Source organism: Rhineura floridana, chromosome 6 (genome assembly GCF_030035675.1).
Source record: "Rhineura floridana isolate rRhiFlo1 chromosome 6, rRhiFlo1.hap2, whole genome shotgun sequence".
Taxonomy (NCBI): Eukaryota; Metazoa; Chordata; class Lepidosauria; order Squamata; family Rhineuridae; genus Rhineura; species Rhineura floridana.
The window spans coordinates 51973489-52000089 of NC_084485.1; the positions used below are offsets into that span (position 1 = coordinate 51973489).

The window sequence follows — 26601 nt, forward strand, 5'->3', positions numbered from 1 at the left end:
TGGGGGCTGCTTTGTTTTTAAGGTAAAATGTATTTAAAGTGTTAAAGTGTTTTTAGTGCTTTTGTTTGCTGCCCTGGGCTCCTACTGGGAGAAAGGGCAGGATATAAATCTAATAAATGATGATGATGATGATGATGTTTTTAACTGTGTTATAAGTTGCTTGGAGATGTTCAGGTAAGAAGCAACTAACAAGTATTATTATTAATAATAATAATAATAACAACAACAACAATAATAAATGTTTTTAAATGTGTTATAAGTTGATTGGAGACCATCAGGTAACAAGCAAATAATAATAATAATAACAATAACAACAACATACTTTAGATGTGAAGCACATAGTTAACATTTCCCCCCCCTTTGCAATTGTTTCTGGATTCATGGTATGCTTGAGAAAAACAAATAAAATTTTGCTAACCCTGATTAAAAGGGAAACTCTTGAACATGTGTCATTTTCATTGTATTTAACTCTGCTTAAATCATATTACCACTTGGCCATTGGCTAAGCTGGCTGGGGTTGATGGGAGTTGTAGTCCAACAGCATCTGGGGACCCAGGGTTGAAGAACAGTGTTTCAAACATCTTCTAGTTAGGGGGTGGGCAATTGGATCATGTATGGGGTTACAGATGCTCATTTTATTCTTTTTACTTTAAATATATATATTCTTTTCCTGCAACAAAATGGTACTTGGTCTTAAGTATATGTGCAGAAACAAATGCCTGGGTTGTGTAGAAGCATAATGATTCTTGGTGACATTAAAATCTATGACTTTCTCTTCCCAGCAGATTTGTACAGGTCTCCATTAAATCACATTTTGATTTCCTGCTGTATAAAGTAAAGCAGATTAAGTTCCTTCAAGTGCTTCATGACAGGTTGGGATTTTTCGGCACACAAACTGATTGTGTAGACTGTCTCTGAAATGCCTCTCATGGCTCAGCAACTGGTTTATAATGTATAGATTCCAGAACTGAACATGAGATTTGAGTAGGGACTTTTTAGTGGTTCAGAAAGAAGTAGCTATTCCTGGTTCCACATGTTTCTTCACCATCTTGTTCAAAATTATGCAATCCACTTGCTAACTATGCTTGCTAACTATGGGCACTGCCTACATACCAAGCAAATTGCTAGCAACATTGTACCTGGCGTTGTTCAGGAATTCTAAGAAACAAAAAAAAAATCAGTGCGGTTTTGAAAGGTCCACCATCTTGATTCAAACTGATGTCCACTTGTATCCAAACATAGATGAATGATCATGCAAAATTTGGTTAAAATCAGTGGAGTTTTGAAAGGTTAAGTCTGCCATATTGATTCAAATGGCATCCAACTGTTTGGATACAAGTAAAACCTGCTCCTTCATCTCAGGAACCATCATGCAAAATATGGATGTGTCCAAATGCTTAGCAAGCAGATGAATAACTTTTCAAAAATATATCGTAGATTGTTGTTGTTATGTGCCTTCAAGTCGATTACGACTTATGGCGACCCCATGAATCAGTGACCTCCAAGAGCATCTGTCATGAACCACCCTGTTCAGATCTTGTAAGTTCAGGTCTGTGGCTTCCTTTATGGAATCAATCCATCTCTTGTTTGGCCTTCCTCTTTTTTTACTTCCTTCTGTTTTTTCAAGCATTATTATCTTTTCTAATGAATCATGTCTTCTCATTATGTGTCCAAAGTATGATAACATCAGTTTCATCATTTTAGCTTGTAGTGATAGTTCTGGTTTAATTTGTTGTAACACCCAATTATTTGTCTTTTTTGCAATCCATGGTATCCGCAAAGCTCTTCTCCAACACCACATTTCAAACAAGTTGATTTTTCTCTTATCTGCTTTTTTCACTGTCCAACTTTCACATCCATACATAGAGATCGGGAATACCATGCTCTGAATGATCCTGACTTTGGTGTTCAGTGACACATCTTTACATTTGAGGACCTTTTCTAGTTCTCTCACAGCTGCCCTCCCCAGTCCTAGCCTTGTTCTGATTTCTTGACTATTGTCTCCATTTTGGTTAATGATTGTGCCAACATATTGATAATCCAGAGCTTGGAAAAGTTACTTTTTTAAACTACAACTCCCATCAGCCCCAGGGATTGGGCTCGTGGTAGTTCAAAGAAGTCACTTTTCCAAGCTCTGGATTCATGTGGTGATGAAATGCCTTGTGCTACCATTTTACTACAGTAAATGTGTTATTACTAGTTAATATACATTTGCCATTTATGAAGGAGTCGGAGTCGGACAGTAGAAAAATAGAGGAGTCAGAGTCGAAGGTCTGGCGTACCGACTCCACAGCCCTGGCACTAGTCGCTGTATTGTTGCATTTAGGGTTCTGACTGCGTTTCTATCTCCTTTTGCTTTTGCTTTCCTTCTCTCTTTAACCATTTGAAGAGTTTCTTCAGTCATCCATTGGGGTCTTTCTCTCTTTTTAACTAGAGGTATTGTCTTTTTGCATTCTTCTCTGATAACGTCTCTGACTTCATTCCATAGTTCTTCTGGTTCTCTGTCAACTAAGTTTAAAGCCTGAAACCTGTTCCTTATTTGATCTTTATATGCTTCTAGGATGTTATTTAAATTGTATTTTGGCATTATGATTGCTTTGTTCTTCTTCTTTAGCTTTACTCTGATTTTCGATAAGACCAGTTCATTATCTGTACCGCAGTCTGCTCCTGGTCTTGTTTTTGCAGAAAGTATGGAACTTCTCCACCTTCTGCTACCAATTATATAATAAATTTGATTCCTATATTGACCATCTGGTGATGTCCACATGTATAGTCGTCTTTTTGGTTGTTAAAAAAATGTGTTCACAAGAAACAAATTATTGGCTTCACAGAATTCAATAAGTCTTTCTCCTGCTTCATTTCTGTCTCCTAAGCCCTATTTTCCCACAATTTCTAGTTCTTCTCTGTTCCCTGCTTTTGCATTCCAATCCCCCATGATTATCAGCACATCTTGTTTTGGTGTGTGATCAATTTCTTCCTGTACTTCTGCATGTTAGACCCAACAGGGGGCGGAGTGGGGAAATAACTTGGAGGGTAATTTGGGATGGGGGAACGCTATTTTATTTATTTATTATTTATTTTATGTATTAAATTTATATCCCGCCCTTCCTCCCAGAAGGAGCCCAGCCTAAGGGTATTTCCATACTAGAGGTTATATGTTAATCTTACTCAGATAAACCCATTCAAATTAATGGATATAACTAACTTAGTTCCATTAATTTCGGTGGGTCTTTCTAAGTAGAACTTAGTTGGATACAACCCCAGGTGTTTCAATATGGACTTCCTACTCTTTGCCTTGTGAAAATGAGTGAAAATGGATATGATGGAAGCTAGGGGGATGTACTTGCTGAAGCATGGAAAGTAATGCAGCTTACAGTGGAACAACGAGTGGGCAGTGCTAAAACCCCTTAGTCTGAAAGCACCCTAGGTGGGGAAAGGGTTAAGCACAAAGCCCCCACTTCTATGCTCTCAGGCTGCCCCTCTGAAGTTGATTTGCTTTAATGCAGGGATGGGGAAACTGTGGCCCACCAAAGGTTGTTGGGCTTCAATTTCCATCACCTCTGATCATTGGTTATGCTGGATGAAGCTCGATGGAGTTCAATAACACTGGAGGGCAACAGGTTCCCCATTCCTGTTTGAGAAAAATAATCAAAAATCCGTGTTGGGTCTGCAATATAGAACAACGGGTTACTGTTAATTTAATCAGGCTGCAATCCTATACTCACGTACCTGGGCGTAAGTGGAGCTTACTCCTGAGTAGATATGGATAGGATTGCACTACCTATTTCTCATACTGCCGATAAGCAAGCTTACTTCAACATAAGATGTGGATTATATCCACATATTGCTGTGGATTTGCCCCTTTTCTGAAGTACATGTAAGAGTAGGATTATAGCAAGAGAGAAAAAGAGTGGTTGACTTGGTGTGTATTCTTATTATCAGAGCTATATGTACATTCTGCAACTGACAGATAACTAGCACACTGGCTGTAGAATTCATCATCTTGAGAGTCTCCATGACTGTTAAAATGGTATAATAGTGCTTTACATGTATGGTATGGATATGCACTTGGTTCCTTTCTTTTTAAGTGCATAGAATATACATTCGTGTTTATGACTCTCTCCCTCCTTCTCTTCCTGGCCCTGTTAAGTGCAGAAAATGTATCAGGTAGATGAGAGCCCCCAGAATATGGGCCAGTGCTATCCTAACCTCTATAATGTCCCTTAATCCTGCACTGTGCAGTAGAGACTGGTGGCTCTGATATCAGTGGTGCAGTGAATCCACTCCAGGTTTTAGTCTGAGCTTTTGAGGAGCTGTGCAGGGTATGAATGCTCTTTGAAAGTTTGGGCTAAAACCTGGATTCACTGCCCCATTGACATTGGAGCCACCAGTCTCCACTGGCCCTGTGGATTGGAGATATTTTATCTCCTCTTGTGTTTTCCAACTCCCATTTCAACATCCTTCGCCACTGGGGGTAAAGCCACCCTATGCCTGGCTTTTTGGGGCTTGGTCAGACCTACATTGAAAAGGCCAAGATGTGTCATTCAGGATTAAAAGGGATGCTGGAGCATGGCTGAGATCTCTCTGTGCTCAGGAAGGAAACATAGTATATACCATTTCCTCTTCTCCCATCCCTGGAGTCTCATCCTCAGCAGACATATGAAAAGGCTTCATTCCTTGCTTGGTAAAACCTTTCACCTTTTGTAGTCAGGGTATCCAGCAACCCATGTCTAACTTCCAGGTGCCATTGCTTTCCTTCTAGCCTAGGTCTTTATACTGTCCAAATAAAAGATTGGGCAGCTTCCTTCTGCATGTTTTGCTGTACCGTATGATCTGCCTGCAGCTTACTGCAGCCCTTTTCATGCAGTGATGCGTGCATGCATGGCACCAAGCCAGGCTGAAGGCCACAAGGTTAATTCGAGCTGGGAATGCTGCATTTGAGCCCGAGGGAGCAAAGAGGGGCTGGAATGAATGCCTGTAAAATGATGGATCACCATTTCAGAAATGTAGAAAGGGAGAGAGAACAGGACAAGGAGTTGCATTCTGCTACTGTGGATGCTTTACAGCAGGGATGACCAACTTATATATATTCCCCAGCCAGTGCTTCTTTGGGGCCCAGAAATGTATTTTGCTGTACAATCCAACCAGCACTACTTATCAGCGAGGTGGGATGTTGCAATTATGGCACATGTGAAATCAGGGATAGCCAGGGCATCACATTTATCCTTATATATTTATTAATAACCTTTATATCCCATATTTCCTCCATGGAGCTTAAGGTGGTGTATACGGTTCTCCCCCTCTTCATTTTATCTTCACAACAAACCTATGAGGTAGGCTAGACATAAAGAGAAGGGGGAGAGAAAGGGAGAGAGACTGGTCCAAGCAAACTTGATGGCTTGAGTGGTGATTTGAACCCTAGTCTCTCAGTTCCTAATTTATCACTCTAACCACTACACCACACTGGCTCCCCTGCTCCAAGAAATTAAAATTTTGAATATCTATCTTTTTTAAAAAAAATTGCATTCTTTTCCATGTTAATAAAGGGGTAGGCAGTATGTTTTAATTACAATTTGGCAGGGCCACTGAGGGCCAGATAAAATTGCTTTGCAAGCCTAAGAAGATGGTTTCTCTTCTCCATAGATAACAATCCTTCTTATGGTTTATTTTTTATTTTATGAAAGTGATAATTACATTTTATTGAAACCACACACACTATAAGCACCATGGGGAAGATTTTTGAATACTATTGGGCCCAGTAAACTTAATTTTGTGTGCCTGGAGACTTCCTCCTCTCCCCCGTCCCTCTAGAATAAGGGTTTTTAAAGAAGATCCAGACACTGAAAGAGCTCCTGTATTTCTAAAGCCTCATGTGAACTATATATTTAAAGCACTATTATACCACTTAAAACAGCCATGGCTTTCCTCCAAAGAATCCTGGGAGCTGTAGTTTGTTAAGAGTGCTGAGAATTGTTTGGAGACTCCTAATTCCTCTCACAGAGCTACAGTTGATCATACAGAGGGGTTGATCATTAAACCACTTTAGGAATTGTAGCTCTGTGAGGAGAATAGGGGTCTGCTAACAACTCTCTGCACCCTTAACAAACTACAACTCACAGGATTCTTTGGGGGAAAGCCATGGCTGTTTTAAGTGGTATAACAGTGCTTTATATATATAGTTTAGCTGAGGCTTTAGAAATACAGGAGCTCTCTCCTTGTTTAAAAGTGGTATAATCGTCCTTTAAATGCATGGTGCAGATGAGATCATAGGAAGCTATGTTTTCCCAGGTTGCACTTTTTGTCCATCTAGGTCAGGGGGTCATCTTCTCTGATATTCTGACTAGAAGTGGCTGCCCAGAGCCTTGGGCGGAAGATTTTCTGCATCACTAGCTACCTGTGATGCAATTGTTTGCAATTGGAGATGCCTGGCATTGAACCAGGGGCCTTCCATGTGCAAAGCATGTGCTTTATCATAGAACTATGGTTCCTGTACAGGATGGAAAAATCCACATGCTATCACTCCCACCAGAGAACACTTGGTGAAATTCTATGCATAAAGGTGCAGGAACACTCTCCATTTTTGAATCTGGCAATCATACTTCCCATGCATGCAGCAGCAGTGTCTTTTGATAGAAAGGAAGTGGTGTGGGCGTGTGTGTGTGTGTTTGTGTGTGAGAGACAGAGAGAGAGACAGACACCAAGCAGTTTTCTTTCCCTGCACATGTCCTGGTAAGTGCAGAAATGTCCTGGTGCGGGGAGAGGGATATTTTACATAACTACTATCATAGTATTGATTTAAAGTTGCATGGAGTTATAGTTTACATTCAAGAGACTGTTTGGGGGGCATACAGTCGGAAGGGAGGTTTTTGTGGTTTCAGAAGCGCTATTGCAATTGTCTCCCCACCGTTAAGGTGGCATTGTGTGATGTTTCTAGTAACAAGGGTCGGGAAGATTTTGCAGCAATGTAAATGGCTGGTGGGGCCAGGATCTCCAGCTTTGCCTAGCAGCATAGGGTGTTCCTTTTCCTGTACTGTTGGAGCAAGAATCTATTTGTCCCAGTGCAGCAGCTGACAAGTTTTAAGTGGATTCAGTAGAATGAAATTGGCTTCAGTCCAAGAGCTCTGATTTACATGGTTTGAGAATCACAAGCACTGTTGTGCCTTCTATCCTCTCTTGGTGCCTACATCATTAAAAAGACAGGAAAACACTGGGAACAGTCCAGGGAAAAGATGCAAGAATGATTGCTAGAAGACTGGAAACTAGCCTGACATTAAAAGTGATATGGTACCTTCAGAAGTGGTGTCTCAGCATGTGAGATGGGAAAAGAGGAGTACTATGTATGTAGATTTATCAAGAAAAGATGTTAGCCTCTGGACAGCATGTTGTCACCATGTCTTCTCCTGAAAACAGACATTTATTTTAAGAAAGCTGTTGCCAAACTGGTGCCTCCCAGATATTGCAGACTACAACTCCCATCAACCCCAGACAACACAGTACTGCTGGTTGGGGCTGGTGAGAGCTGTAGTCCACAACAACATCTAGCAGGCAACATGTTGGGGGAGACTGTCTTCAGAGCAGAGCCTTTGGCTGGACAGGCTTGTGTGATCTCATCCTATCCCTTCCCTGCTCTGTCTCTCCTTTCATGGGCATTGTGATTCCATTGCTACCTCCATGGATGGCAAATGGATGGATGAATTTGCATGGATTCAGATTAGGGTTGCCAGGTTTATGGCCTGAGACTGATCTTGTATCTTTAGGAGAAGAGAAAGTCAGCCAAGTGCAGGTGTTCTTGCAACACTGTAATGGGAAAAACCACAAGGTGGAATTCTCCCTTCCCCCTGGCACAACTTTTAAAGATACAGAAGACCTCTTGGAGGCTGGGCCTGGCAACCAAGAGGCCTTCTGCATCTTTAAAAGTTGTGCAGGGGGAAGAAAAAATTCCACCTTGTGGTTTTTCCCATTACAGTGTTGCAAGAAAACCTGCACTTGGCTGACCTTCTCTTCTCCTAAAGATACAGGATGAGTCCCAGGCCATGAACTTGGCAACCCTAATTCATATAGCCAGGAGCTGCATGAACATAACTGCTTTAAAAGCTTGCTTCAGGGCAACTGTATCTAAGGGGGTGGGGGTTGGGAAATAGAGGTGCAAGGTGAAAAAGAGCATTGGGGTTGCGCACCTTTGATTGATATGAGGAAGATGGAAGTTTAGCAGGTGTAGCATGCATGACACAGCGATGAAAGGTGCAGAAATCCTCTCCTCTTGTTCACCTGCTAACTGTATCTAGGGGGAAGTCATCTGTGGGCTGGTTCATACATTCATGACTGTAGCATTGAGTAATGACTTGCAGGTGTGGATGAGACCACAAGCTGTAAAGACCAGGCTGTAAAGATTTTAGATGGTTACTGACTGGCTCCTTCTTGGCTGAATCCATCCAGTTGCCTGCGAATTCTTTCTTACTCCTTTACATCCCTTTGGCACACCTGGGTAGGGCTGCTGCCAGATGAAGTGGGCAATAAGGCAGCCGTGGTTTGTCTTGCCTCTTTCCCACTTGGTCCTTCCATCTGTCCCCCTGCTACTGAGCAGGCACGGGAAAGGGTGGATGAAATTCTGTTTGAGGGACTAGCAGAAGATGCTGGGGCACACTGTCTCGTCCTTCCCTTGAGAGTTTTAAAGGTGTGCTGTCAGTCTTGGGTTGCAACCTGGTTCCTGAGGCTTCTCTGTGTATCTTCTGGTGCCTTTTACAGCAGCTTGGAGGTATTTGGAAGAGCTAGGAGAGACTGATCTACAGATTCAAATGCTGAGGGGAAACAATGGGAAATAGGAGCATGTCTCTTGAAATTTGCTGCGTGTTCAGTGATTGCAACATCCTGGTGACTTGCGTGTGCAGCAGTCACCATGGCTGAAACATACCCACGTTCAGCTGTGAGTAATTAACACCAGAATTTTATAGAATCATAGAATAGTGGAAGGGGCCTATAAGGCCATCAAGTCCAGCCCCTTGCTCAATTCAGGAATCCATATCAAAGCATTCCTGACAGATGGCTGTCCAGCTGCCTCTTGAAGGCCTCCAGTGTCAGAGAGCCCACTACCTCTCTAGGTAATTGGTTCCATTATCGTATGGCTCTAACAGTTAGGAAGGTTTTCCTGATGTTCAGTCGAAATCTGGCTTCCTGCACCTTGAGCCCATTATTCCGTTCCTGCACTCTGGGATGATCGAGAAGAGATCCTGGCCCTCCTCTGTGTTACAACCTTTAAAGTACTTGAAGAATGCTATCATATATCCCCTCAGTCTTCTCTTTGCAAGACTAAACATGCCCATTTCTTTCAGTCACTCCTCCTAGGGCTTCGTTTCTAGTTCCCTGATCATCCTTGTTGCCCTCCTCTGAACCTGTTCCAGTTTGTCCACATCTTTCTTGAAGTGCAGAGACCAGAACTGGATGCAGTATTCAAGATGAGGCCTAACCAGTGCTGGATAGAGGGGAACTAATACTTCATGTGATTTGGAAACTATACTTCTGTTAATGCAGCCTTATATTGCATTTGCCTTTTTTGCAGCCACATCGCACAGTTGGCTCATATTCAGCTTGTGGTCAATGACACTGCCAAGATCCTTCTCGCATGTCATATTGGTGAACCAAGTATCCCCCATCTTATAACTGTACATTTGCTTTCTTTTTCCTAAGTGTAGAACTTTGCATTTATCCCTGTTGAATTTCATCCTGTTGTTTTCAGACCAATGCTCCAGCCTATCAAGGTCCCTTTGAATTTTGTTTGTCTTCCATGGTATTAGCTGTGCCTCCCAATTTTGTAACATCTGCAAATTTAATAAGCATGCTCTGTACCTCCTCATCCAAGTTGTTAGTAAAAATGTTGAAGACCACTGGGCCCAGGACCAAGTCCTGTAGTACCCTGCTCATTACTTCCACCCAGTTTGAGAAGGAACCGTTGATAAACACTCTTTGAGTATGATTCTGGAGCCAACTGTGGATCCTCCTGATAGTTGTTCCATCCAGTCCACATTTAGTTATTTTGCTAATCAGAATATCATGGGGCACTTTATCAAAAGCTTTGCTGAAGTCGAGATATATTATGTCCACAGCATTTCCACAGTCTACAAGGGAGGTCACCCGATCAAAAAATGTGATAAGATTAGTTTGGCAGGATTTGTTCTTCATAAATCCATGTTGGCTCCTAGTAATCACTGCATTGTTTTCAAGTTGCTTACAGATTGACTGCTTTATAATCTGTTCCAGAGTTTTTCCAGGGATTGATGTTAGGCTGACTGGTCTGTAGTTCCCTGGTTCCTCCTTTTTGCCCTTTTTGAAGATAGGGACAACATTAGCTCTCGTCCAGTCATCCGGCACTTCACCAGTCCTCCATGATTTCGCAAAGATAACAGACAGCGGTTCTGAGAGTTCTTCAGCCAGTTCCTTCAGCACTCTAGGATGCAGTTTATCGGGCCCTGCCGATTTGAACTAGTTCAAAGTGATTAGGTATTCCTTGACAGTTTCTTTATCAATCTCAAGCTGAAATGCTGCCCCTTTTACTTCATGTTTCCCAGGTAGGTCATAGACCCTTTTTTGGGAGAAGACTGAGCCAAAGTAGGAATTGAGCACTTCTGCTTTTTCTTTGTCATCTGTTATCATTTTGCCATCCTCATTGCGTACCTGTGCCACCATTTCTTTTCTCTTTCTTTTACTATGGACGTACTTGAAGAAAGCTTTTTTGTTGCTTTTAGCATCTCTCGCTAATCTCAGCTAATTCTCAGCTTTAGCCTTCTTGATGCCGTCCCTGCAATTCCGTGATACCTGCCTGTACTCTTCCTTTGTGGCCTGGCCTTCTTTCCACTTCCTGTATGTGCCCTTTTTTGTTTTCAGGTCATCTCTAAGCTTTTTGTGAAAATCTCTAAGCTTTTTGTACAATCTTGTACAACCTACACTGTACATGTTGACTTAGAAGTAAGCCCCACTGTGTTCAATGCGGCTTACTTTCTAGTAAGTGTGTTCAGAATTGCAGCCTAAGTGATTGAACCAAAGTGATACCCAATATGTGAGAAGCAACCCTTGAGCAGTGGTAGCCAACATGGTGCCCTCCAGACATTTTGGAATACAACTTCCATCTGAGCTAGTGTGGCCAATGATCAGGGATGATGGAACTTGCAGTCCAGAGGATCTGGAGGGCACACAGCATTGGCTATCTCTGCCTTAGAGCTTAATCAGCTGAGATATTGACGAACTTTCCATCTCCTCTCTTGCAAACCTTCCTTCACTTTGGGGAAGGGTTGATCTGTGACATCCACCCTAGCAAAAAAAGGAGGGAATGTTATTGATTAAAGTCTGTCAGTTTCATTTTCCCCAAGAAGCACATTGCTGCAAGGCAACTTTGAAATGTGAGACCCCTGATGGATGCCTTTGTTATGTCATGCTTTAAGACTGGCCTTGTTAAACACCCTTGACTTCTAAAAATAATTCCCAAAGTGGCTCTGAAGGACTTAATGTATTTGGTACTCAATTTCTAAAATAAAAGGGCACTTAGGTCTGCCTGCTAGCTAGCTACCCTCTTCAACCCGGGAAGTCGTCCTCAAAGACTGTGGGCTGCTTGTCATTAGCAGTGAGATAAAAGGTGTCTGTATACTGTATATATCCATCTTTTCACAGCAGTATTTCCAGATTTCTGGGTCCCTGGATATTTACTTTGTGTTTCTAAATGCTGGGTTTTAAAAAAACATCCTTTTCACTCTCTTCTATTTCCATGACATGGTATCTATCAAATGGGTCCTATAATAGACTGTTAGTTTCTTTTTCACATAATGGTAGTTTGCTGTACTTAAGTGTTAACCACACTGTTCTAATCTGAATCATCAACTTCTGGTGTCTGTTTCTGTTATTCTTCCGAGATGATCTGTTGCTTGCACTTTGTGTCATATGTTTTTCGTCTCTCATATATATTTGAGTTATCTTATGCTTTGTTCCTACATTAAAAACATGTCAGACATTTTGCTAAATTTTGCATTCAGAAACCTGAAAATAGCTTGGTGACAACAAATGCAAGAGTGGCAGGTACGATTTTATGGTGCCTTTTGGTGTCCTTAAAACGCATATACATCTCCCATCCCCACCCCAAAGTCTGAAAAGCTGATTCTGCAGTTTCTCATCATGCATTCAGACTGAACCAAGGAAAAGCAAATTCCTCCTTCAGTGCTGATTGTTTTATAGCTGGGATTGCTAACCGTGTGTATGCAGAAATGAGTCCCACTGTGCCCATTGGAGTTTACGTCTAGAAAAGTGTGCATATGATTACAGTCTTCCTTACTTATTTGTTTTTCTAAAATGGATTACTCCAAAGTGACTTACAAAAATGAGTCTCAAGATTACCACAACAAAAATACCAGAGCTTGGAAAAGTTACTTTTTTGAACTACAACTCCCATCAGCCCAATCCAGTGGCCATGCTGGTTGGGGCTCATGGGAGTTGTAGTTCAAAAAAGTAACTTTTCCAGGCTCTGAAAAATACACAGTAAGAATAAAAACAACCAACTGACTTTAAAGGGCAAATAAAACAGCAGTAATAACCAGTATTAAAATAATGCAAAATGTGCCACCAGAGAGCTAATTAGTCTAGGGGTTTGCACAGCCTCCAAGATTCACCTTGTAGCTGGGAGATTGTTTTTAAAAATTTTAAAATCTGACCTGTTTTGGAGTCACTCGGTGCTCTTTCTGCTTCAATCTGTGCTTCGGTTCTGAGCTGCTTTGTATAAAATGAAGCTCTGTTCCCCATTCACTATAATGAGAAAGCTAAAAGTGGCTATAACTTTTTTCCATTGTGTCCAAAGTGGATGAAATTTACAGGCACAGGATCCCCTCCAGGTGGATTAAGCCTGCCAAATTGTAAGAAGATCTGCCTCTTAATTTGGGGTACACACAGAGCTGATACATACCTCACTGGGAATGGGTTTCTGCATAAATCTGCTCTCTGTGACCTGCTCCAGGTAGGCGACTAGCCACAGAATTCTGCACCAGCTGCAGCTTCCAGACTGCCTTCAAGGGAAGCTCCGTGCAGAGCACATTACAGTAATACAGACTGTAGTGTGCCCATGACATATCCAGCACCTTCCCATAAATCCTAGCGGGGGGATTTGGAAAGGAGGGTAAAAGAAAAAGGATGACATATGTCTAAATGAATACATATTTTATTTATTAATTATTGAAAAGATTTATTAGCCACTGTTTAAAACAAAATCTTTCCACAGTGACTGACAAAGTTTGAAACAATTTTTAAAATTGTATAAAATGTTGATATACAATGTCCACATAACAGCAAGAGTAAAAGCATTACTTTAGCCAGGCATTCTAAAATAGGACTAGAAAACAGAGCTACTGCCCATTAACCACTATTTCTTAAAAAAAAGATAACTTAAAAGATAAAATTAAGGGTTTTTTATTTTAACAAGAAGATAAAAGATGTGTGTCTTTGAAAAAGATCATTGAAAAGTTAGATACTCTACCTGATGCAGAACAGAAAGAGGTGAGACAGAGAAATGACTGATCATGCATTTGACTTGTTGGTGTATATCTGTGCCACTAGTTGTGAACAATCTCCTGTGATAACTCAAGGAATATCATGTCTTCTTCATCTGTGTAATTTAGAATAATAGAATCATAGAATACTAGAGCTGGAAGGGTCTATAAGGCCATTGAGTCCAAACCCCTGCTTAATGCAGGAAAAGTTTAATATTCCTACACCAGCAGAAGTTAAGCTGGTAGCTATATATGACATTGAGGTCATTTTCTATTTCTTGGCTATAGTCTTCTACCACCTGGAACAACTGTTAACATCAGGAGCACACCTTTCCATTCTGTAATGAAGTTTTTCTAACTTCCATTTGTCTTTTTCTTGTCTTTTTCGTTATTGAGAGTCAGAGGTGCATCCCACCATGTAATATAGGAATATCACTAGGTCATTTTTGCCACCCAAACAACCCTTGTTTCGATAATCATGATGGGTATGTGGCTATGGAAGCTGTTGCAATGAGCTCTTAAATGTATCAGTGTGCCGCTGGTATTCAGCCTGCACCAGAGAATACTGAAATGTTCTGCATCTGTGTTGAGAGTCTGTTCAAAAGGCTGCTTTTAAACTTTAGAGCTCAAAATGGCTTAGGACCAGTGTATCTGAAGGACTTCCTTCTCCCATTTATTCCCATATGGGCCCTAAAATCTCTACTGGAGGCCCTTCTTCAGGTTCTTCCACCTAGTGTGGTAAGAGAGGGAGAGGGCCTTTGCAGTGATGGTGCCATGTCTATGGAATGCCCTCCCCATACAGGCTTGCCTTTGCCTATGCTATTGTCTCTTAGGGGCCAGGTAAAGGCCTTTCTGTTCATCCAGACCTTTTAATGGCCTTTTAATAGTTATTTCTTTGACTGTTGATCTTTTATTAAAGTTGTCCCTGTGGACTTGCACTGGTGCAAACTTTTAGGTGCCATTTTAATTCTGTTTTAATTTGTTTAAAATTGTTGAAGGTTTTATGATTGCTTTATGGGTTTTAACACGCTGCAAACCATGCAAAGAATGCAGCTGGATCAGCAGTATAAAAGTATGACTGACTAACTAATAAATAAATAAATAGCTCTCTGGGCGGTTTAGGGAACTCTGTGATTCTTGCTGGATGTATTCCACCTGTATTGGCGTTTGCATACACTAATCAAAGGGCTTTTATTCAGTTCCAAAGATACAGTCATCTGGATGTAAACTGACATGTGCGGCTTTGCAGACACAATGTTGCAGCTGTGTTTATTAAATCAGCCACTGAAAAAACCTCCTTTGTTGTGATAAATGAATACTGCACATTTGGGGGAGTATTAGCATAAATCTACCTAAAGACAACTTTAGAGCGAACAAATTGACTCTAAAATGTGCAACTCTTAAACTTGGGATCACAACACAAGCAGTGGGTTATTACTATTAAGATGTTATTAGTTCCTGAAGCTTAAGGAGAGAAAGTTTCTTGAGCTGCCCTGCTTGTGACAGCTATAGAGGTCGTTTTTCAATCTATAAAGTACAAATTTTAACCATGCATACAAATTTGTATGCATAATATAAAAATAGTTTTGCAGATGCATGGCATTGGTCTTCATTCAACTCAAAGTGGGTCATGCCAGTGGCATTGCCATCATTTCTTCTTGCTTTAAGTGAACACAAGAGCTTGGGAGAGAGCAAGAAGAAAGAGAGAAGAAAAAAGAGTTAGGCAGACATCCTGAAGACTAATGTATTAGACATCCTGTGTTTCAAGATGTCGCTCAGCCTTATAATCCTTTCCTCCTTTGTTATCAGAATCCAATGTAAGTAACACGCTGGTTTATCTGTACTTCTGCCTACCTGAATAGTTTTGGATGTCACTGCAGGCTGTCTGGGTTAATGGGGTTCCATTCTGTTTGAGCATTGGGAAAACTAAATGACTATTCAGAGAAAGCTTTGCATTCATCAGATGTTCAGAGTTTGAACAGGCAGATAAAAAGCATTTGTGGTCCAGTTCATAATACCCACTCAGCTTTGCAAAAACAGATGTTGAGCATTCAGTTGTATGTTGCTGATTCATCTGTATAGCCTTCCCCTTTGTTATTCATTATCCACTCACTTCTTTATTCATTCTGTAGTGGCTCTCTTTGATTTTAGATAAGCCATTGATTGGTTAGCCCGTAACCCTTGATGAAAGCAGAGTCACAAATCGTTAGCTGAACTGACAAATACTGGACTGAACAACAGCAAAATGTCAAAGAGCCTCATTCAGCAGGCACATGGATAACTAATTTGAACACGGGGTTCAAACATACTAGATGCCAAATTCATCACAAGTACTGGTTCCAGCTCTAATCTCTATGAAGACAGCAACCTTAAAACCTTTTCTCTCTTTGTTGATTCACATGATATGCTGCATGGGTGGCCTTTTAAAAACAGGATCAACTGGTGTCCATTCTGTTGTGAGTAACTGTCCCACATGCTAATTTCAGCCACGTGACTACCCAAATCACAAGAAAAGAGGGTTGCAGTAGCTTAGTTTTTAATAAATCGCTGGAATCACAGCTCACACAAACTTCTTGCCATACAAAGCAGCTTCCATACATTTGATTTTTAAGTGGTTACACCCACTGCAAGTTGCATGTGTGAATTAGGCCCCAGAAACATCCCAGTGAGTTATTTGACATAAGGCAGGTGCCTTCCCTGTATTCTTTCGGCACCTGCTTAAAACATTTCAATTTAGGCAAGCCTATCCAAACAGATAGATGCTGAAGTATTTTAATCACTTTTTAGTCCACTGTTGTTTTTAATAATTTTTAAATGTTTTTAATTACTTGTTAACTGTTTTATTAATAATTTTAAAGTTTGTTTGGGTAAATTGCTTAGAGTTTTTCACAGTCAAGTGGTATATACAGTTGGTTAAATAAATAAATTTGTAGATTCCCCAAATTAGATGGGCTTCAGGATTTCAGTTTAATATGTTTGAAGATGAAGTAATCTGGAAAGCATATATTAATTATTCTGTGACTGCAGTTCCTGACTAATTTGGAGGTGGTGGTGGTTGTTGTTTATATCACTGTGTATGATGCTTTATAGCAGGAGTGAGCAGACTTTGGGCTTGTGGAATAATCAACACTATTTTTTGCTAGACAACCATCAAACGGAGCCTGGTGCAAAAGACATATACAATGAATGATAGAATTCTGAGCTCAGGAGTATTACATAGCAGAACTGAGTAGTTTTGAGTAGCAGAACTGAACAGAATTCACAGTTGTTCCACACACAAAAATCCACTCCTGGTTACCCCACCCCTTCAGCTTTCTTTACCTGGTAGTGTAACTGGGGAGGGGTGATTTTATTGTTGCTACTGTTAACCAATTGGGAGTCAGAAATCCTTAATATTCTATTGCAAATCACACAGAGATTTACCAGTTGATTGTGATCTTCCTTCTGCCAACCCCAGTAGTATAAGAGGACTGGTCCCTGCCCTGATGAGCTTACAATCTATAATTGGATACATGGGAAACAAAAGAGGAAGAAGGGAAGGGATATGAAGGGATATGTGGTTGTTTCCACTTTATGTGGTTAGGTTTAGTTACAGCAGGGCATGGAATTAGGGTGTTGAGTAAAAGGCTTCATGGAAAAGGTGGGGTCTGAAGGAAATAGGAGAGATGCCATCATGTAGGTATTCTTGGGGTCAGTACGGAGCATACAGGGCAGCAAGGGAGAAAGGACAGAGTTGTACAAAACAACCAGAGATCTTCAGGGTAATCTGATCAAGTGTGAATCTGTCTAAAGAAAATGTAGCCTCTTTGTGCATACAGGTGATAATAATTGGGACCTTAGATAAAGAAAAATGTGCTGTGTGAGCCTTATGTTTAGATGACCTCATTGTTTTGCAATTCTAGATTTTAAGTCCTGGACCAGGTTCGAATCCCCACATAGTCATGAAGCTCCCTGGGTGACCTTGGGCCAGTCACTGCCTCTCAGCCTCATGAAAACCCTATTCATAGGGTCGCCATAAGTCGGAATCGACTTGAAGGCAGTACATATGCAAGTGAGGAACACAGAGCTCTGCTGAACAGAGTAGGACGGGCAGCTACTTAGGAATTTTTAAAAACTGGACATTTGTGGAAATAAGCTGCTGCAAATGTACAAGAATGAAGATGGTTTTAAAAAAAGATATCTAAAATATAAAAATATAAATAAATGCTCCAATCTTGGAGAAATAATGTGCAATTTATAATTACAAACCCAGCTGTACAGACTTTGGAGGATTTTGTTTTGTTTAACCAGAACTTGTTATGGTGTTGTTGCTTCCAAAGAAGGTACTGAGTACTGCCAGCTTAGTCACTTCATAATTTTCTGCTGAAGCCAGCACATGGAAAATTCTTCCTTCTCATGTTTCGAGTGCTAGAGAGGATTCTGGCACATGCAGATTAAAGTGCAGGTGTGTGGCTATCAAACTAGCACAATATATGGCACATTAAAACATAGTTGTGTAACCTAGCTTATGGTATCACCAATGCACATATGTACATATACACAGAGACACACAGACACCATGAGCTAATGCCTTTAACAGCTCTCCAAACCATATTACTCTCTTCAGGCTGTCTATTTGCCAATGACTCTGCTGGGCCATTCCCATTTCCAAGATCTGAAACTATGAAACAGGGAGGTCTCTTTCTGTTCGCTCATTGTTGAGCCTATGGAGCCTAATCCAAGAACATTAAGAAGGCACCTGCTATGTTCAAAAAGAGGAACATATACTGTTTATGTTCCCTTTATATGCTTTGAGAAAACTCTTGTGAGCCGGATGCTGTGGCTCAGCATTATGTCAGCTAAGGAGAAATAAGCAAATGACTCAGTGGCTGTTCAGCCTGAGAGTTAACAAATTATTATCTACTGCCCTGCTTCATGTTAGTTTGTCTCCATTGGCTTATCTGCTGCTTGTGGGGCCTTTGCAGTTTCAGAACTCCTGAACATGTCATGCTAGGACAACCGAGAACAAAACTGTTTAACTTTAGTGAGCTCTGGACCTGCCCATAAAAAAAAAAATCTAGGACTTTCTGTTCTGTTGAAAAGAAGAAGAAGATACTCTAATCCTTGCAGGAAAGCTGTAAGAGAGGGCTGTACATTCATGCAAACCACTATGAAAACTTTTGTCCAATGCGCTAAATGAGAATAGGCATGATTTATAATATCCCTTTTAAACTGCTTTAAATACTTTCTGACATATAAGATATCCACATGGAGGGAGGGTTCAACAGGTGCTTTCAAACAAATCATGTCTCCCCCTGCCCTTGTTTAGGGATACTGGTGTGGCATAGACCCATAGAGGTCTGTGCCATATGCCTACCTGCACATTTGTACTGGCTAACAGTGGTATCAGGAGGCAAGGATACGGAATCCCAGCAGGACATGCACTTAAGATGCACTTTTGAATCTATCTTTTCTTTTTACAAAAGGAAAGGGACCAGTTTCATATGTGACAGTATCATGACCGAGTATGACTTGCATGCTGAGTTGGAAGTGGAACCAAGAAGCCACCTCAGGACATGGCAAAAATCACGGGTTTCCCCAAATAAGGTTTCAAATATATCCGCTTTGTGCACTGCCCTTTCACTACACTTATTTGGCATGGACAGGCTGTAGCAATGGCAAAACAGGCTGGAGTATGGATAAAATCATGGCTCAACTGTTACAAGCTTTAGAATGTAGTCTCAATAGCAGGGAGATAGCAGATGTTCTGCTCCAGGTACTCACTTAAGACTTTCTGCACAATTGTGGGGTGTTTCACCCCTCCCTCCCAGAAATGCTCAGCTATTTACTATTAATTGCTCAGAGGGTTTTTTCCCCCCAAAAGTGTTTTTGACAAGGAGGCATGGCATTTTCTAGCACCCTGTATGCTATATTTTTATGTGAGAAAATTCTATCCTTCCTTAATCTCATCCAGTGCTATCTTCAAATACACAAAAGCTAGTCTGATGAGCAACAAAACAATCTGCTCCTCCTACACTTCTCTGCCATTTCAAGAAGTTTATTTATTTATTTGCTGACCATGCACTGTCCCCACTGTGCAAAACCAGTACGGGAATGCTTACCTTATCCTACTTTTAAAATGAAAAGTTGTGAACAGTGGGAAGGCAGTCCATCCCATCTACTATATAAAGGGACAATATATTTATTTGTTTATTAATTAGCTGCATTTCTGTATCACCTTTCTGCCAGTGTGCTCAAAGTGGTTTAGAATCCAAAATAATGTTTTATAATCTAACAGACATAAGTCAAACAAGGAAAAGAAAAGAAGAGGAAAATAAGCAAAGGCAGACACCGACTCTGGCATAACATTACATAACAATTTAGATAACGATGAAGTGGAATGGCTAGTGCAGGAGACAGTTCTGGGAGAGGAGGAGCCAAATGGCAATTGGTCCTACTTAGGCTGAGTGTGTGTGTGTGACTATTTTACTTCTCTGGCTGATAACCTGATGAAATAGCTGCAGGTAGAAGAGAAGCCAAATGGCAGTTGCCATAATTTAGCAGATATCGTCTTGTGAGTGTATCTCACTAAATCACATCCAGTGCAATTCAATTGCGAATGTGACCCTTCCCTTGCCACAAATGTATATTCAATGTATCTTCTGTATTACATTCATCCAAGCAGAAAGAGTGTGCAAGAAGCCTTAAGGCTCTTAGTACCTTGTGCGAAAGCTACCTCAAATGCCGCTATATGTGCTTTATAAATTTGGTTATAAATTAGGCTTCAAGGCCCTTGTTGGCAGAGTTTTGTCACTGGAGAGCTGTCCAACACTATAGCCTCCTGAAAGGCAGGAAACCACCCAAGGGAAACAGGTGCTGCCCATCTGTACGGTAGGGATAGACTTTGATGACAGCTGTATTCCTTGCGTCATTTGCCAATGTGACTTGACTTCATCATTAACAGCCCAAACGCTTAATTGTGCTGTTCTGGACAGCCAGTTGATAGCACTGGGAAAGGCTTCTCTACCACTCCTGTGGGTCATGGAGATAAATCTCTGTGTCCCAGAGCTCACTGAAGATGTGATTCTCCATACTTAGTTTTGTCACCCTCCTTCACACACATTGTGTATTCTTCTGCCATCATAAAATTCCATGTCTTAACATGCTAGGGTGTTCCTTCTATGGCATCAGCACTCCCCCCCCCAACATGATTACAATGCACATGACTTCAGCTTTGTTTTAACCTTTAATTTACTTTTACATGACCTTGGCTATCTATTTGCATGTTTATATCTGCAACTCTGTTGCAAATAAGGAAGTAGGAGCTGCAAATTAGGAACTAGGAACTGCAAACAGAGAACTATGAGGGTGGCCTGTAATAGAGGGCAAGCATTTGAAAATAAAGCTGTTTGAAAACCAGAAGTGCTCTATAAATAATTAATCTTGTCATTGCTGATGTTGTTGCTAACACATTTTAATCTACACAAAGTGAGTGGTTCAAAGGCAGAATCACCCCTCCTTGCAGTGCATGGTTACTTGTGTAGTGGAGATGTTATTCAGAAAAATCTTGGCTTGGCATTAAACATGCTTTTGAATCCCATGCTTGGGATTCTCTACCTCTTTTTAAAACTGACAGCAGCAACAGAGGGCCCACAATCTGGGAGATGATTTCTATACAGAGCCAGAGAATTGACATTAGTATCGGATAAATGTATGGGTGTTTTTGTTTTCTGTTTTGTATATTACACCAAAGGCACTGTAATCATGTCCTCTCATCAAGCTTGGAACCTGTTGTACATGGGATTAGTTCAGGAGATTACTTCCTCCTGCTGGGCACTGCTGGCACAATCTGAGAGCAGCTGCCACCACCAGCCACCAGATCAAAAATCACTTCATTGGCTTCAGCTTCTGTATAGTGTCAGCTTGTGGGAAACTCCTAAAGAGAGGGATTTGTGAAAGTTTCTCACTAGTAATATTCACCATAGAGGACCTCTCATGAAGTTCATTTTCTTTGTTTGGCTTTGTATGGCCTTCCTCAGGGCTCAGAATCCAAGAACCTCTTTAAAAACAAATGCCTAGACCTTAAGGAAGCAGATGAAAGTTCCATTATATGCCATTCTTCCTCCCTTAGGAGATTGGAGTGACATTTGCTAAAAATAGTAAAACAATAGAAACAAGAAGTAGAAAACAATAAACCTCACAGAAATACATGAAATTCTTAAAAGCAGCAAAGCCTAGTTTTTTAACAGCTCCCCTCCTGCCCCCCCCCAAATGCAAGCAGTGGAGGTACCATATGAACCTTCAACTCCTCCTTTGTGTAGCATTTTATATCAACAAAAATGGGAACCCCCAAAAGGAAGTGGAAGTAGAAGCAAAAAGCAATGGGATAGTCAGAAGATATATTTCTACAGCCACAAGAGTGGCTGTATACTATAGTCAGCATGGATTTTTCACCATCCACAATGTTACATTGAAAATACCTCCATGTCATTCTGATGCTTCCCATAAACTCATTTCAACAAAACCTTCCAAAACGTATAATCCTGAACTCAGAAACACTTGCTTAGCAACCCTCCAAATGTTCATGGCGATACACAAAACAGTCAGAGAGAATTGAGAGTTCAAAGTATAAAAAGAGAGAGAAAGCAGACCCCTTTTGGACTTTTTTCTGTCAGTTCTCATAATCTGCTGAAATTCATTAAAAATCAGCCATGTTCACAGAGTACCTGTAATCCTATTACTGACCTCGCCCCATACTCTGACCCTCATCTTCTGCAGTTTAAAAGTTTAAAAAATGCCTGGCTGATTTTTAATTAATTTAGGAAATTTAGCATTATACTCAATGATAACGCAGAGCATGCTCATTAAGAACCAACTGTCAGTGTTCTAAAACCCAGACTCACAGCTGCTTGGCTTGCCAAATCAGGGGGCCACACGCACACCAGAGCTTTATTTCACTCTAGATAGTCATGGCTTCCCCCAAAGAATCCTGGGAAGTGTAGTTTGTGAAGGGTGCTGAGAGGAGACTCCTATTCCCAACAGAGCTCCAGTGGCCAGAGTGGTTTAACAGTCAGCCGCTCTGACTGAAGCTCTGTGAGGGGAACAGCGCATCTCCTAGCAACTCTCAGCACCCTTCACTAACTACACTTCCCAGGATTCTTTGGGAGAAGCCATGATTGTCTAAAGTGAAATAAAGGCCTGGTGTGGATGTGGCCAGGGACAGCTTTGCTTTAAATTTGGGTGGGAGGCTACATGTCTGTGCTGTAGAATAAAAGGGTGGGGGAAACTCTGGAAAAGAATGATACTGTTCACAATGTTTTCCTTTTGGAAAGGAAAGGAAAGGAAAGGGGCTTCCCTCTGTCCAGTGCCCACCCATCCAATTTTCTCCCTCCCCCTCCTCCTCCCCTCCGTACCCCTCCCACAGGTCAGTTTCACCTATCCTATGCATGATTGCACAGGAGTAAATCCCACTGAAAAAAAGCATGCAAATGATCAAACCTACCCTTCCCTCCTCCCTTCCTATCCCCTCCCTCTTGCCCCTCTCCTCCCCCTTCCTTCACCCCTTCCTTCCCCTCCCCTATCCTAGGACTACAACCTGGGAGACCAGGGTTTGAATCCTCACACAGCCATGAAGCTCACTGGGTGACCTTGGGGCAGTCACTGCCTCTCAGCCTCAGAAGAAGGCAATAGTAAACCACCTCTGAATATGGCTTACAATGAAAACCCTATTCATAGGGTCGCCATAAGTCAGAATTAACTTGAAGGCAGTCCATTTCCATTTTCAAGCATGATTGCAGGGGAGTTAATCCCATTGAACTCAATAAGCAGGCAAATAATCAAACCTGCACTCCCCTCCTCCTCCCTCCCACCACCTCCAATTCACTTCCTGTGTTGCAAGGGCAAAAGGGACTGTGAAGACCAACCCAAATTTTGTTTCCATTTTGACAAATTTGTAGGGCAGTACAGTATCTCAGAGAGGAGGTCAGGTCTCCTGCTCCCCTGGTGCATGCACTATAGCTGCCCAACGTCCCTACTTTTTAAAGTTTGATAGAAATGTCTGTGGGCTATAGGTATTGTTGTGCGCCTCCCCAATCTCCGAGCAGTGAGATTTTGGGGGTCCCTGCGCTCATCCAGGGTTTGGTTTCCTTTGGGAAGAAGGTCAGCGGAGACTGTGGTGTCTTTATGAAATATGGTTTATTTATTTACACACATTCCAACCTGAGCTTAAGATGGAGGGGGTTCAAGGCATCAGCAGTCCAATATCCAGCTTTTCTATCTGTATTACAGGAGGCACCCCAAATGCCATACATTCCAAATCAGAGGCTGGAAAGGGGACTCACAGGGATCATCCATTCCAACCCCCCCAAACTCATAACAGTATGTTCTTAAACCTCAAGGTTTTTTGCCTATTAGTGAATTATATTTACCCAAGGCATAACAAAAGAAAGAGCAGCACATCTAAATGTTGATTGTGTCTCTGAATTTCCCTGAAAAAGCACCAGTAGGGGTCCAAAACTAATTGGATGAATTCATACCTCTTTTGTCTACTATCTTTTTATGTAAGATCCAGGGGTGTGGTAGTCCAGGGTCTCGGGGGTCTTAGACCCCATACTTTTTTGGGACCAGGTTCCCAGAGTGAAAGGAAGTGAGTCAACCACTGAGAATACTCTTTTCAGTAGCTAACACTCTCCCTTTTCATACTTATTGGTTCCTCAGGACAGTCTGTTGTTGTGGGAGAAGGCATTAACAAAGATCTCATTCTCAATCCAGCAGCAAAGAAGGGGGGGGGAGGCTGTGACTGTCATGAAGAGATCCAGCACTTCTAAATTTACTACTACATCACTGATAAGATCTTGCCTGATGAAGAAGCATTCTGGAGAACTCGAAAGCTTGCTCACTGTTTTGTGACCGTTTGCTTGCTCCTAATAAACGGTGGATTCGGGAGGTTTTTGTCTTAAGAAGTGCCCCTGGTAAAGGACCGTGTCCGGCTTCCTTGTGCAAAGCAGCGGGAAATCACAGCACTGCCGGGTGAAATCACCAGCAGCTCAGTAGGCACGTAGTCACCAGGGACCAGCCTTCTGACACTCTTCCCTTCCTTACAGCGACACGAGCGCCCTTCCCTCCCTGCCCAGTCCCGGATCCCTCTCTAAGGAAGCGGGCGACATCTCCTTCTCTCTTTCTCCTTCTCTCTGCGTCGCCCACTTCCTTGGAGAGGGATCCGGGACTGGGCAGGGAGGGAAGGGCGCTCGTGTCGCTGTAAGGACGGAAAAGGGATCGCCACCCCGCTTGGTCTTCCAGAGTTCAAGTGGGCGGTGGGTCAGGGCAAGCACCTTCTCTGTTCTTCTGAATCTGGAGATCTAATCTACCCAGACAGCTACAGCCGTCCCGCTTCGACTCACTGGTTGCGGGGGAGAGGGGAGAATGAGCGGGATTATTTGACCCTTTGACACACACCCCTGAAAGAATCGGTCCTGAGCTTTGCTCCCACTGGTGTGGCGATGAGAGCAAGAAACGCAACGGGGATCATTGGGTTCCAAAGCCGGGAGGAAGGAAGCCACCATTGCCCTGTCCTGAAGTTGGCTTCCAAAAAGTTGGTTGTAAATCCGCCGCCTTTTGCAGATGAGTCGTTGGGCAGCTTTGGCATCCTAGATGGATTGGGAACATGTGATTAGAGCGCTTAGGGCATCAACACTCAAAGGCTAGAAGCTGGGGGTGGTGGTGCTGTTGTGTGAGGAATTGGGAGCTGGTGTGTTGATGGGGTTGGATAGAGGAGCCAGATGGGCAAAGATAAGAACTGAAGAAGAGCCTGCTGGATCAGGCCAGTGGTCTGTCTAGTCCAGTGTTCTGTTCTCACAGTGGCCAACCAGACGTCCATGGGAAGCCCGCAAGCAGGACCTGAGCACAAGAGCCCTTTCCCCTCCTGTGGCTTCCGGCAACTGGCTTTCAGAAGCATACTGCATCTGACTATGGTGGCAGAGCACAGCTGTCATGGCTAGTAGCCATTGATAGCCTTATCCTCCATGAATTTGTCTACTCCTTTGAAGCCATCCAAGTTGGTGGCCATCACTGCCTCCTGTGGGAGCAAGTTCCATAGCTTAACTATGCGCTGTGTGAAGAAGGACTTTCTTTTGTCTGTCTTCAGTCTTCCAACATTCAGCTTCATTGAATGATCATGAGGTCTAGTGTTATGAGAGAGGGAGGAAAACCTTCCTCTGTCTACTTTTCCCAAGCAGGGGTTCTGGTAAGAAAGGTCTTCCTTGCGCATGTGGACATTGGGAGTGAGCAGTCATTTCATTCCAAGCCTGTCTGATCCACAAACCAACCTTTACCCAGTGCAAGCATTTCATCGAAAGATGCTCCCCCCCCCTTGCAGCCACAGAGTGTCCTTTATTACTGGGTACCCCCTTTAGGTTTTGCCTCTGAAATCTGCCTCCCTCTGCCTATAGCTTCTCATTCTTGCTGGCTGGGACACCCATAATCCCTCACTTTTCGTGACTGGGGACCTGACTATTGCTTCCCAGCACTGGGGAGAGGGAGCAGCCACTGTACTTGGTTCTTGCCCAAAGGAGGACAGAACGAGGAGCTGGATGGGCCCGTTCTGCACAATTGGGAACAGGGCCGGCTCCACCATTCATCTGAGTGAGGCCTCAGCCAGCAGATACTGGGATAGGAGGGCAGTGACAGCAGCTCCCCCCAGCGCTTCCCTCTGAGCCCGCCTCTCTGGCATTCCCCTTCACTGGAGGACAAAGCTTTGTGTGCCATGTTGCCTGATTGTGCTCACTGAGCTAACCAAATGCTTTCCAGTGTGGTGGAAATGCTGACCCATCAACAGAGTGGAAGTGCAATTCAACTGCCAGGCCAGCTGGTTTCTGTATGTGGAATGTGGGGTGGTACCATGCTGCCCGGGGTGGGGAACTAGTTCCAGTCAGCAGGCAAGATCCTTTTTTCTCAAACCTCCCCCCCGCAAACAGGCCTACTTGTGGATGGGACCAACCACCAGTCAATTACCTGACATTATAATGATGTCATACTTCAACCACTTTTGAAGAAGTGCTTTCAGCGCCAATCTGTTGATAGGCACTGGGAGCACACTTTCAATTAAGCT

The 26601-nt window shown here is 42.4% G+C and overlaps 1 protein-coding gene across 7 annotated transcripts in view; it reads left to right on the plus strand.

Annotated features, from left to right (window-relative positions):
• The window catches only part of NAV1 (neuron navigator 1), a 407211-nt gene that overhangs the window by 18840 nt on the left and 361770 nt on the right, over window positions 1-26601 (plus strand). Inside the window, exon 1 of one of the 7 annotated variants that reach the window (XM_061631863.1) lies at window positions 6685-6729. The exons of the other annotated variants lie outside the window; for them this stretch is intronic. The gene's annotated coding sequence lies outside the window, so the exon portion shown is untranslated. Of the gene's footprint in view, window positions 1-6684; window positions 6730-26601 lie in introns of those variants that run through there. 7 annotated transcript variants of the gene reach the window in all.